An 11,405-nucleotide genomic window follows, 5' to 3' on the forward strand; every position below is an offset into this window, starting at 1 on the left:
TTCCTCTAAATTATTCTATCTCAAATAAAAATTGTTGTTTTTTTTTTTTGATGGCTACTCAAACACAGGAAGATTTTTTACTATTTGTGCCTTACCTTAAGAAGGAAAATTATGTTACACAGTCCTGAACTCAGATAAATTTCTATATTGCTGTAATAAGACAGTATCTTATGAACTTTATACGTAATATAGAAATGTCTCTTTATTATGTTTATATATTATATTATATTTTTATTCAATATATATAACATATATACATATATAATGTTAAATTACATGTGTTATATTTATATATTCATAAATATATAAAATATAATTTATATGTAAGTATGACATATATTGTACATATATTCATAAAGTATACATATTTTATACTTATATATACTTATAAGTATATATACTTATTATGTAAAGTATATATATACTTTATGTGTGAAGTATATATAATATATAAAATTTACATTATATATATCATATAATATATAATAAGTATATAACACATACTTTATACATGTTATATATTTATGAATACATAAATAGAACATATATATAATTAGAACAAATAGAACATATATATAATTTCAGTAGTATTACAAATCACAAGGAATCAAGCATAATTTCAATAAGAGGACCTATATAGGTTTAACATTTTATCATTTCATGTTGATTAACAAAGTTATACACAAATAAACATTTCTTCTTTTTTGTTGAGAGTGCCAGATCTAGAGTAGGTTTCATTTTGAGTTCCATTTTCTCCTCTTTTGCATGAAAGTCTATAGCTTTGCTCTTTTTTTTTTTTTTTTCATTTATCAGCATTGTTTATTGGCCGCTCCCCTATAAAATGCACACTGTGTAAGAACAGGGGTTAGGTCTGTTATAGACATTCAAGTATCCTCAGTGCTAAGAAAAATGACTTATGTTAGGTAGTCAATATTAGAGAGACATATGTTTGTTCAAGACCAAGGGTTACCTTCTGATAAAGAGTTACTCAAACCTAAGTGATGTATAAACTACTTTACAGGAAAAGAAGTACTAAGTATTCCAATGGGTTTTGAAGGGTCAGGGGTGGGAGGTTGGGGGAACAGGTGGTGGGTAATGGGGAGGGCACGTTTTGCATGGAGCACTGGGTGTTGTGCAAAAAGAATGAATACTGTTACACTGAAAAAAATAAATAAAATGAAAATAAAAAAAATAAAAAAAAGAAGAAAATAACATGGAGATGAGCGTCTTTACGTAATATATAGTGGGTCAAGTGACCAAATGCTAATAGCCATCTGATGTAACAGCCAGTAGTACCATATTCATGCTTCAGGAAATAATTTGGTTTAAAAAAGTGGCATCATCTATCAATCTGAAGATATGCTTTTTCAAAATATTTGTCTTTTAAAAGTTTTGACTGTATTTATTTTGTTTATATTTCCTTTTTATAATTTTAAATGAGCATTCAAAAGTGATTTGGTCAACATTGGAATATAGCTTTGCTCTTAATGATGCCATGCATCAAATGTTAAGCCCTAATGTCCATTGACCAGCTTTGGTTAAATATGTGTTAAGTCTTCATTTTAACTAAATTTTCTCATTGATTTTCACTTGGATTATGATGTAATTTTATGCATGCACACAATTATAGATATGGAATAATAATATTTGGCAATTTAACTTTGATAGTAGTCTTTTTTAAATATGTTATTTATTTGATAGAGAGAGATATCACAAGTAGGCAGAGAGGCAGGCAGAGAGAGAGAGGAAGAAGCAGGCTCCCTGCTGAGCAGAGAGCCCAATGCGGGGCTTGATCCCAGGACCCTGAGATCATGACCTGAGCCGAAGGCAGAGGCTTTAACCTATGGAGCCACAGAGGCGCCCCTGATAGTAGTCTTAATATTGATCAAGATATTGGATTACATCTTAAAATAAAATATTTGCATAAAAAGAAAACAGGAGGTGAATTGTTTTCCTGCATAAATAATTTTTTTAAGATTTTATTTATTTACTTGACAGAAAGAGATCGCAAGTAGGAAGAGAGGCAGGCAGAGAGAGAGAGGGAAGAAGGCCCCCTGCTGAGCAGAGAGCCCGATGGGGGCTCTATCCCGGGACCCTGAGATCATGACCTGAGCAGAAGGCAGCGGCTTAACCCACTGAGTCACCCAGGCGCCCCCCTGGATAAATAATTTTAATATTCAAACATATCACTTAAAAATTAACAAAATATACAAATACATAGAAAAAAACAATAAATGCAAATAACAAACAACTTCCACTTAAAAATAAATATTAAAGTAATTATTTTCACAAATTACATTAGAGGCTAAAAATAATAAAATATACTTTGTTCATGGTAAGTTGACATGAATAGCTTTCAATCATGTCAGGAAGAAACATTTATTATACTACATACATAAGATTGGCAAGCTTAATGTCCTACATTTTGTCAACTATTTCTATTGGGGAAAACTTTAAAGTAAATAAATAAATCTTTAAAGTAAATAAATCAAAGTATAAGTAATTATATATTTTTTATAATGTTATCATTTATGGTAATAAATACTAACCAACTTCAATTACATTTAACAAAACAATTGCTAAAACAAGTTGTTTCTTCTAGTGTACTCAGCAGTTAACAATGATATTTGGATAAAGATAGTATAAATCAATGTTATTTTTAAAATTTATATATCTTATTTTTCAAATATTATGTACTAAAACATAAAGTGTTCAGAATAAATTATAAACAAAAATAATAAATACTAGGTGACTATAAACAGCATTGAAATATTTCAAAAATTAACACTCAACATTTGTTTTTGTTTGTCTGGGTAACTCACTAATTTATTAATTATTTATTTGTTTATTTTAATTTTTATTTGACAGAGAGAGTGAGTGAGTGAGTGAGAATGAGAGAGAACACAAGTAGGGGGAGAAGAAGCAGACTATTCACTAAGCAGCAAGCCTGATGTAGGGCTCAATTTTTTGGGGAACTCTATCTCTCCTTCTATCTGAATGATATCCTTGCTGGATAGAATACTCTTGGATGTAGATTTTTCCCATTCTGCACTTTGAATATATGATGCCACTCTCTTTTGGTTTGCTAAACTTCTGTTGATAAATCTCCAGCTTCCCTTGTAAGTTAGGACTTCTTTTTTCCTGTTGCTTTTAAGATTTTTTTCTTTAGCACAATATTTTTCAAATTTAATTGCAATATGTCTTGGTGTTGGCCTGTTTTTTTTTTTTTTTTTTTTATTTTGATGGGAATTCTCTATGCCTCTTGGATCTGGATATCAGTTTCCTTCTCCAGATTAAGGAAGTTTTCATCTCATTTCTTTACTTAAATTTTCTTCTCCTTTTCTCTCTTTTTCTTCTTCTGGGACTCCTATAATATGAGTATTACTGTTTTATGGAGTCACTGAGTTCCTTAAATCTATTCTCATGTTGCAGAATTCCTCTGTCACTCTTTTTTTCAGCTTCATTATTTTCCATTTTGTCTTCTGTATCATTAATTCATTCATCTGCTTTCTCCAGTTTGCTGTTCATTGCCTGAAGCCTGTTTCCAAGAGAAATATTGTGATGGTGTTTTTATTAGTGCTGTTCCCATTTGAAAGAGGGATATATGCTCAAGGAAACAGAAGAAGGAGGCATTTTCCATCAAATAACACACATTGAGAAAAGTACTATCAGTCTTTACAATATGAATGTTATAAAAGGAAGATAATCATATTAGAAAACACCACAGTTTACCGTTGTTCATTTTATCATCATCTTTCCCTAGAATATTAATCCTTTTATAAATTGAAGTCTACAGGACAATGGAGGAAAGCAACAACAGTTCTGAAAAGGGATTTCTTCTTCTGGGATTTTCAGATGAGCCCCAACTAGAAAGGATCCTTTTTGTCATAATTTTGCTTTTCTACATCTTGAACATTCTGGGGAACACTGCCATCATTTTGGTATCCTGTTTAGCCCCCAAACTCCACACCCCAATGTACTTTTTCCTCAACAATCTCTCTTGTGTGGACTTTTGCTTTACAAGTGTTGCCCCACAGTTGCTGGTTACCATGAATAAAAAAGAAAAAAACATGAGCTATGGTGGATGTGTGGCCCAGCTCTATGTGGCCATGGGGTTGGGCTCCTCTGAGTGTATTCTCCTGGCAGTCATGGCTTATGACCAATATGCTGCTGTCTGCCAGCCTCTGCAATACACAACTATAATGCATCCTCAGCTCTGTGCATCCCTGGCAAGTGTAGCTTGGCTCAGTGGACTCATCACCTCCTTAATTCAATGCTCCCTTACTGTGCAACTGCCACTTTGTGGTCATCATAAACTGGACCACATTTTCTGTGAGGTTCCTGTGCTCATTAAGCTGGCCTATGTGGACACAACTTTCAATGAAATAGAACTCTTTGTGGCTAGTGTAATTTTTCTAATTGTACCTGTGTCACTCATCTTAGTCTCCTATGGCTTTATAACAAAAGCTGTGCTGAGGATAAAAATCAGCAAAAGGGCTCTGGAAGGCCTTTGGGACTTGTTCTTCCTGCCTGATTGTGGTAATTATGTTCTATGGAACCATCATCTTTATGTACCTTCAACCAGCCAAAAGTAGCTCAAAAAACCAGGGAAAATTTGTGTCTCTTTTCTACACCATAGTCACCCCACTCTTAAACCCCATTATCTATACCTTGAGAAACAAAGATGTGAAAGGGGCCTTGAGAACACTGGTAATGAGAAATGTTCTTTTTTCAGAAAATATATGACTGTAGGTATAACATTAGTGGGCTATTCTTAGCTCACATATTATTTGTTCTAAGTACTGGGTTGTTTTTAAACAATGCCATAAGGAATAGTAACAGAAACAGAATTCTGTAAGAAGCTAACATACTCAAGTCACCGTGGTTTTTCATTCTCTCCAAACATCCTTTGAATGAATCCAAGATCTTATGTTCTATCTACTTTGCTCTTCTTCAACCATGTTATCAAATCAATTTTCATGCACAAATTGTTTCATTCTGGAGTCCATGTGTATCTTGTAAACCTCTGCATATTCCCAAAAGCTCAACTGAAATGTTACCAACACTCCCTAGCTTTCTTGAATTACCATTCACCTCACCTTTAAAAAAATTGTCATAATATATGTTCCCATGAAACATGAAATATACTTTATTTCTATATTTTCAAACACTGTGTACATGCATACACACATAATATATATGTTATAGATCATGTGTATATATGTATACTTCCAAGTTCATAACATATTATATGCATATATATGACATGATCTATACCATACATATTATGTATATGTGTGCATATATATAATATTTATATATACATATATATAATAAACTTGGAAATAATATATAATATGTAACTGTTTCCCCATGAGTTTAAACTAGACAATGGACAGATTTCACTATGTTGGCTTATTTGTATTATGAAAAACATAAACCTAATTCAGAATTGTAATACATTGATTACATTTGTAATGTAAATTATGACTTTATTATTAAAATAGTGAAATGAGTAAGCTTTTATTAAGTTTATCAGTTCACATATTATTTATTTCCCTTCTCTTAAGGGATTTAGAAATTGAGTGAAAGTGAAAGAAAAGTGTGTCATTCTTTCTGTCTTTCTGTCCAAAGAGAGCGAAATTTGTTAACTTGCCAAATCAAGTACTTTAACAGAATTATGCAGCTATAGGAAAATTGATTTAATCTACAATCTTTTACTTTCTTTTTTTATTATGACACAGCAAGGCAAAAAGAAGCATGAAAATATCAATGAAAATAAAAAGCATAATTCATACAGACTCTGTGTGGGCTTTCATGTGATTTAAACTTACAATGACAAAAAAGAAAATAGGATAATTTAAAATTCTTCTTTGTATCAAAGTGACATTGTCAGTCTACAAGAGCTGAAGAGAAAATTTAGACCTGTCTCTACATCCAAAGACAAGTTTAAAGACAAAAACTCTGCACACATAAGAAAAAAAAATCAGAAAAACTTTCTGAATAAATTAGTTAAGACCTCTATAAAGATACCTTGTGAATTTATAACCTTTAAACACCTTGATAGCAACTGAAATAATGAATACTAAAATTACTAGAAAGAAAAAGCATAAAAGACTAGTTGAATTTGCCTTCTAGAATTTTCAAATATGAGTAACACACTCACTAATGGGAGTAACCTAGTGGAAACAGAGTGGGACATGTTAAGGGACACAAGCTTTCATTTATAATACTCAAGATGAGAAGAAGTTGTATAAATAACTTCTTGCTTATAGAGGCATTACTTCTTTATATCCAGAAAAGCATGGCAATAAAAAACAACCCACACGTCAAAATTGGTGGGAATGCAAGCTGGTGCAACCACTCTGGAAAATAGCATGGTGGTTCCTCAAAAAGTTGAAAATAGACCTACCCTATGACCCAACAATTGCACTACTGGGTATTTACCCTAAAGACACAAATGTAGTGATCCGAAGGGGCACACGCACCCAAATGTTTATAGCAGCAATGTCCACAATAGCCAAACTATGGAAAGAACCTAGATGTCCATCAACAGATGAATGGATAAAGAAGATGTGGTATATATATATATATATATATATTCATATTCAATGGAATACTATGTAACCATTAAAATAAATGAAATCTTGCCATTTGCGATGACATGGATGGAACTAGAGGGTATTATGCTTAGCAAAATAAGTCAATCAGAGAAAGACACCTATCATATGATCTCCCTGATATGAGGAAGTAGAGATGCAACGTGGGTGGTTTAGGGGGTAAGAAAAGAAAAAAAGAAACAAGATGGGATCAGGAGAGAGACATACCATAAAAGATTCTTACTCTCACAAAACAAACTGAGGGTTGCCAGGGGGAAGAGTGTAGGGAGAGGGTGGTTTGATTATAGACATTGGGGAGGGTATGTGCTATGGTGAGTGCTGTGAAGTGTGTAAATCTGGCGATTCACAGACCTGTACCCCTGGGGCTAATAATACATTATATATTAATTTAAAAAAACCTCTACTTAGGAGACAAGATGGCAGAGAAGTAGGAGGAGGCCCTGTTACAACCTGTACCCTAAAGTGAGCTGATTACCTACCAGAGAACTCTGATCACCCATGAAATCAGCTTGAGATTAGAATTATACACTTCTGGATCTCTACCAGAGCAGAAGATGCCAGTGGACAGGTAAAGCAGAGTGGGAACATCGGAGTGATATCAGAATATAAAATAAAAGGGGGAGGGAGCCACCAGAAGTGACACATTGGAAATTAATACCCCAACACGAGAGTGCCCTGTGATTGGGGAACAGCATTAACTTGGAGTCTGATTGAAAGGACTCAAAATGAGCAAAAGATCTTAAGGGGAAATTGGTGAAATTGGGTGGTAAGGGACAGGGACATAAGCCCATGTACCTAGGACTGCTCTCTGACAAGGAGCCAGAGAGCACAGTGAGAAGCCAGGTCTTGGTTCCTGAGCTTCCAGCTTGCCTGAGAGCCTCTGGGTGGCAGTGCCCTTGAGAGTGAGGAAGTCTGGGGTGGACGCCAGCTGGCAGAATGACAGCTTTTTGCACTCTGCCTGTGTGCTGTGCGAGCAGGGTCTGAGTCATGCCCCACAGCCTCCCCTGAGAGAGGTCCATGCAGGTGCCAGCCAGCTGGCACTCTCTAAGACCCGGAGAGTCTGAGCACTCTCAGCCCTGACCATTGTGAAAATCTCAGTGTGCTATCTCTGCTTGGTACCTCTCTGGTGTACTGGAGCTGCCCAGATAGCTGGTTTTGGGTACAAACACGAGTACCTGTGACCCCAGAGAACTTGACTGGGGACATGCTCTGCCAGCAGCAGAGGGGGAATTTATGTGCTCTGGAGCACCCAGAGGGGAACAGACAGAGGCTTCTCTCTGAGATAGAAGTCTGATGCAGTTTGCTTTCTTATAAACCTCCTAAGAACCGCCAAAAGCCACCACCGGGAGAAAAAATAAAAAATAAAAAAATAAAAAACCCTCCAGAGACCAAAAGCCTTAAAAACCAGTTTCCTCCGAGGCCAGGACTCAATTCTAGCAAGAATCCCTGGAAAACCACATGGCAGGCCCCTGCTGCAGAAAGCCAGCCAAAAAAAAAAAAAAAAAAGACAAGAGGAAAACCACCATTACTTATTAGATACAATTTTTGTTTTTAATCCATTCCCACTATTCTGGTTTTTATCATTTTTAAAATATTTTTTTTCCTTTTTTAAAAATTTATTTATTTTGTTTCAGCGTAACAGTACTCATTGTTTTTGCAAAACACCCAGTGCTCCATGCAATATGTGCCCTCTGTATTACCCTCCACCTGGTTTCCCAACCTCCCAACCCCCGCCCCTTCAAAACACTCAGGTTGTTTTTCAGAGTCCATAGTCTCTCATGGTTCATCTCCCTTCCAATTTCCCACAACTCCATTCTCCTCTCCATCTCCCCATGTCCTCCATGTTCTTTGTTATACTCCAAAAATAACTGAAACCATATGATACTTGACTCTCTCTGCTTGACTTATTTCACTCAGCATAATCTCTTCCAGTCCCGTCCATGTTGCTACAAAAGTTGGGTATTCATCCTTTCTGATGGAGGCATAATACTCCATCCAGTATATGGACCACATCTTCCTTATCCATTCATCCGTTGAAGGGCATCTTGGTTCTTTGCACAGTTTGGCGACCGTGGCCATTGCTGCTATAAATATTGGGCTACAGATGACCCTTCTTTTCACTACATCCGTATCTTTGGGGTAAATACCCAGCAGTGCAATTGCAGGGTCATAGGGAAGCTCTATTCTTAATTTCTTCAGGAATCTCCACACTGTTCTCCAGAGTGGCTGCACCAACATGCATTCCCACCAAAAGTGGAAGAGGGTTCCCCTTTCTCCACAACCTCTTCAACACACGTTGTTTCCTGTCTTGCTAATTTTGGCCGTTCTAACTGGTGTAAGGTGATATTTCAATGTTGTTTTAATTTGAATCTCCCTGATGGATAGTGATGATGAACATTTTTTCATGTGTCTGATAGCCATTTGAATGTCTTCATTGGAGAAGTGTCTGTTCATATCTTCTGCCCATTTCTTGATAGGATTATCTGTTTTGTGTGTGTTAAGTTTGAGTTTCAGTCTGGTGTATCCTTAGGTTCAAAATGGGTCTCTTGTAGACAACATATGGATGGGTCCTGTCGTTTTATCCAATCTGCAACCCTCTGTCATTTTATGGGTGCATTTAGGTCATTCACATTGAGTGTGATTATTGATAGATACGTTTTGATTAACATCGTGTTACCTTTGAAGTCTTTCTGTCTGTAGATTGTTTCTGTATTTCTGTTCAATGATATTCTTAGGATTTTTTTCTCTTTTATAGTACCCCCTTAATATCTCCTGCAGTGTCGGCTTGGTTGCATAGTCTTTTAATCATTGCCTGTCTTGGAAATGTTTTATCTCTCCATCCATTTTGAATGTCAGTCTTGCTGGATAAAGTAATCTTGGCTGCATGTTCTTCTCATTTAGTGCTATGAATATATTTTGCCAGCCCTTCCTGGTTTTCCAGGTCTCTGTGGACAGGTCTGATGTTATTCTAATGGGCTTTCCTCTGTATGTAAGGAGCCTCTTTGTCCTAGCTGCTTTTAAGAGGGTCTGTCTAGAAGCATAATTCTTCATTATAACTATTAGGAGTCGTGAGGACTTTCGAGAATCTAAAATCTTGGGGGGAAACCGCTCTGCCTCTAGTACATGAACGTTGTTTCCATTCATGAGATTGGGAAAATTTTCATAGACAACTTCTTCCACTATATCTTCTAGACTTCTTTCTTTTTCCTCCCCTTCAGGGATTCCAATAATTCTGACCTTGGAACATTTCATGGCATCATTTATTTCCCTGATTCCGGTTTCTTGGCTTCTGAGCTGTTTGTTCCTATCTTCCTCCTGATCCTTTCTCTCTATCTGTTTGTCCTCCAGATCACTAATTCTATCTTCTGTCTCAGTTACCCTAGCTTTTAGAGAATTTAGATTAGATTGGAACTCATTGAGAGCATTTTGAACATCATCCCTTTTGGCTTTCAGTTCTGCCCTAATCAATTCCATTTGGTCATCCATGGCTTTCTCCAACCTAGCTATTGCCTGGAGAATTGTTAGTCTGAATTCCTTTTCCAACATATTGTCTATGTCGATAGCCATTAGCTCTGTTGCCGAAGGTCAATCCTCTGTATTTTTCTTCTGTTGGGTATTCCTCCTCCTAGTCATTTTGGTAAGAGATGACTGAACAGATGCAGCTGGATCTATCAATTGTGTTGCAGTCAAGGTGCACCCTGGAACGCTTCTGTGCAATCAGGATTCCCCACCCAAATGAGAGAAAAAAGAAAAGAAAAATAAATAGAGAAGAAAGACACAAAAGAAAAGAAAAGAAAAGAAAAAATTAAAAAGAAAAAGAGAGAGAGAGAAAGAGAGACAGGAAAAAAAGAAGATAAAAGAGAAGGCTCATCCCAAATGGGCCGCAAGGTAAGATTTATGAAGTATACAAACAAAAACAGACAAACAAAAGGAGTGATCATAGTATATGACAAGAGAAAAAAATATATATATATATAAAACAACAAAAAAAGGAAGAACCTCATCTGAAAGAACCCCAAGTATAATATTTATATACTATCAGGACAAACACAAATACACAGAAACACTGGCAGAAGGAAAGGATGGGTGAGTGGTTATAAATTCTCAGTGTGGGCGAGGAAGGTTATTTTGATTCTTCCTGGATGTATCTTGATGTTTTTGTTAAGGGACTCAACTTTCCTAAGATAATGGGTAATTAAATGTTGGTTTACCTCTAGGGGTAGCATTGATTGGAGAAAGGCGATTAACTTGATGTTTAACTCTATATGTATATTAGATAATAAAAATTAAAAAAAGAATAAACTAGACTAAACTAAATTAAAATTTAAAAAATTAAAAAATAGAAAAGCAAAAGAAAAACACAGGTGTATGTAACAAAAAGTTCAGGTTAGAAGGTTATTAAGGAATTTGATGTACTGGACATCTCACTGTGATGGTAAATTGGTGAAAAAAATATCTATATGTATATATAAAAATAAGGGAACCAGAATAGTGGTAAAGAGTTAAAAATAAAAGTTGTATTTATGAAGTAGTGGTGGTTCTTCTCTTGTCTTCTTTTTTTTTTTTTTTTTTTTTTCTTCCTTCCTGGTTAGTTTTCTGGCGGAGGGGCCTGCCACGTGGGTTTTCAGACAATGATGTTCCCTGAGTTAGGTCCTCCTGCTGCCCTCAAGGGGGTGGGCTCTGAGGAAACCGTTTTTTTCAGGCTTTTGTTCTCTGGAGGTTTTTATGTTCTTTCATCTGTTTTCTCTTGTCTCGACAGCTTTTGTTGGTTTTTGGAGATTTAGA

At 35.5% G+C, this 11,405-nt stretch overlaps 1 pseudogene; it reads left to right on the forward strand.

The window, feature by feature from the left end:
* Window positions 1–3,800: 3,800 nt before the first annotated feature.
* Window positions 3,801–4,746, forward strand: LOC123936094 (annotated as a pseudogene).
* The last annotated feature ends 6,659 nt before the right edge of the window (window positions 4,747–11,405 follow it).

The sequence above is a fragment of the Meles meles genome, unplaced genomic scaffold, assembly GCF_922984935.1.
Source record: "Meles meles unplaced genomic scaffold, mMelMel3.1 paternal haplotype, whole genome shotgun sequence".
NCBI lineage: Eukaryota > Metazoa > Chordata > Mammalia > Carnivora > Mustelidae > Meles > Meles meles.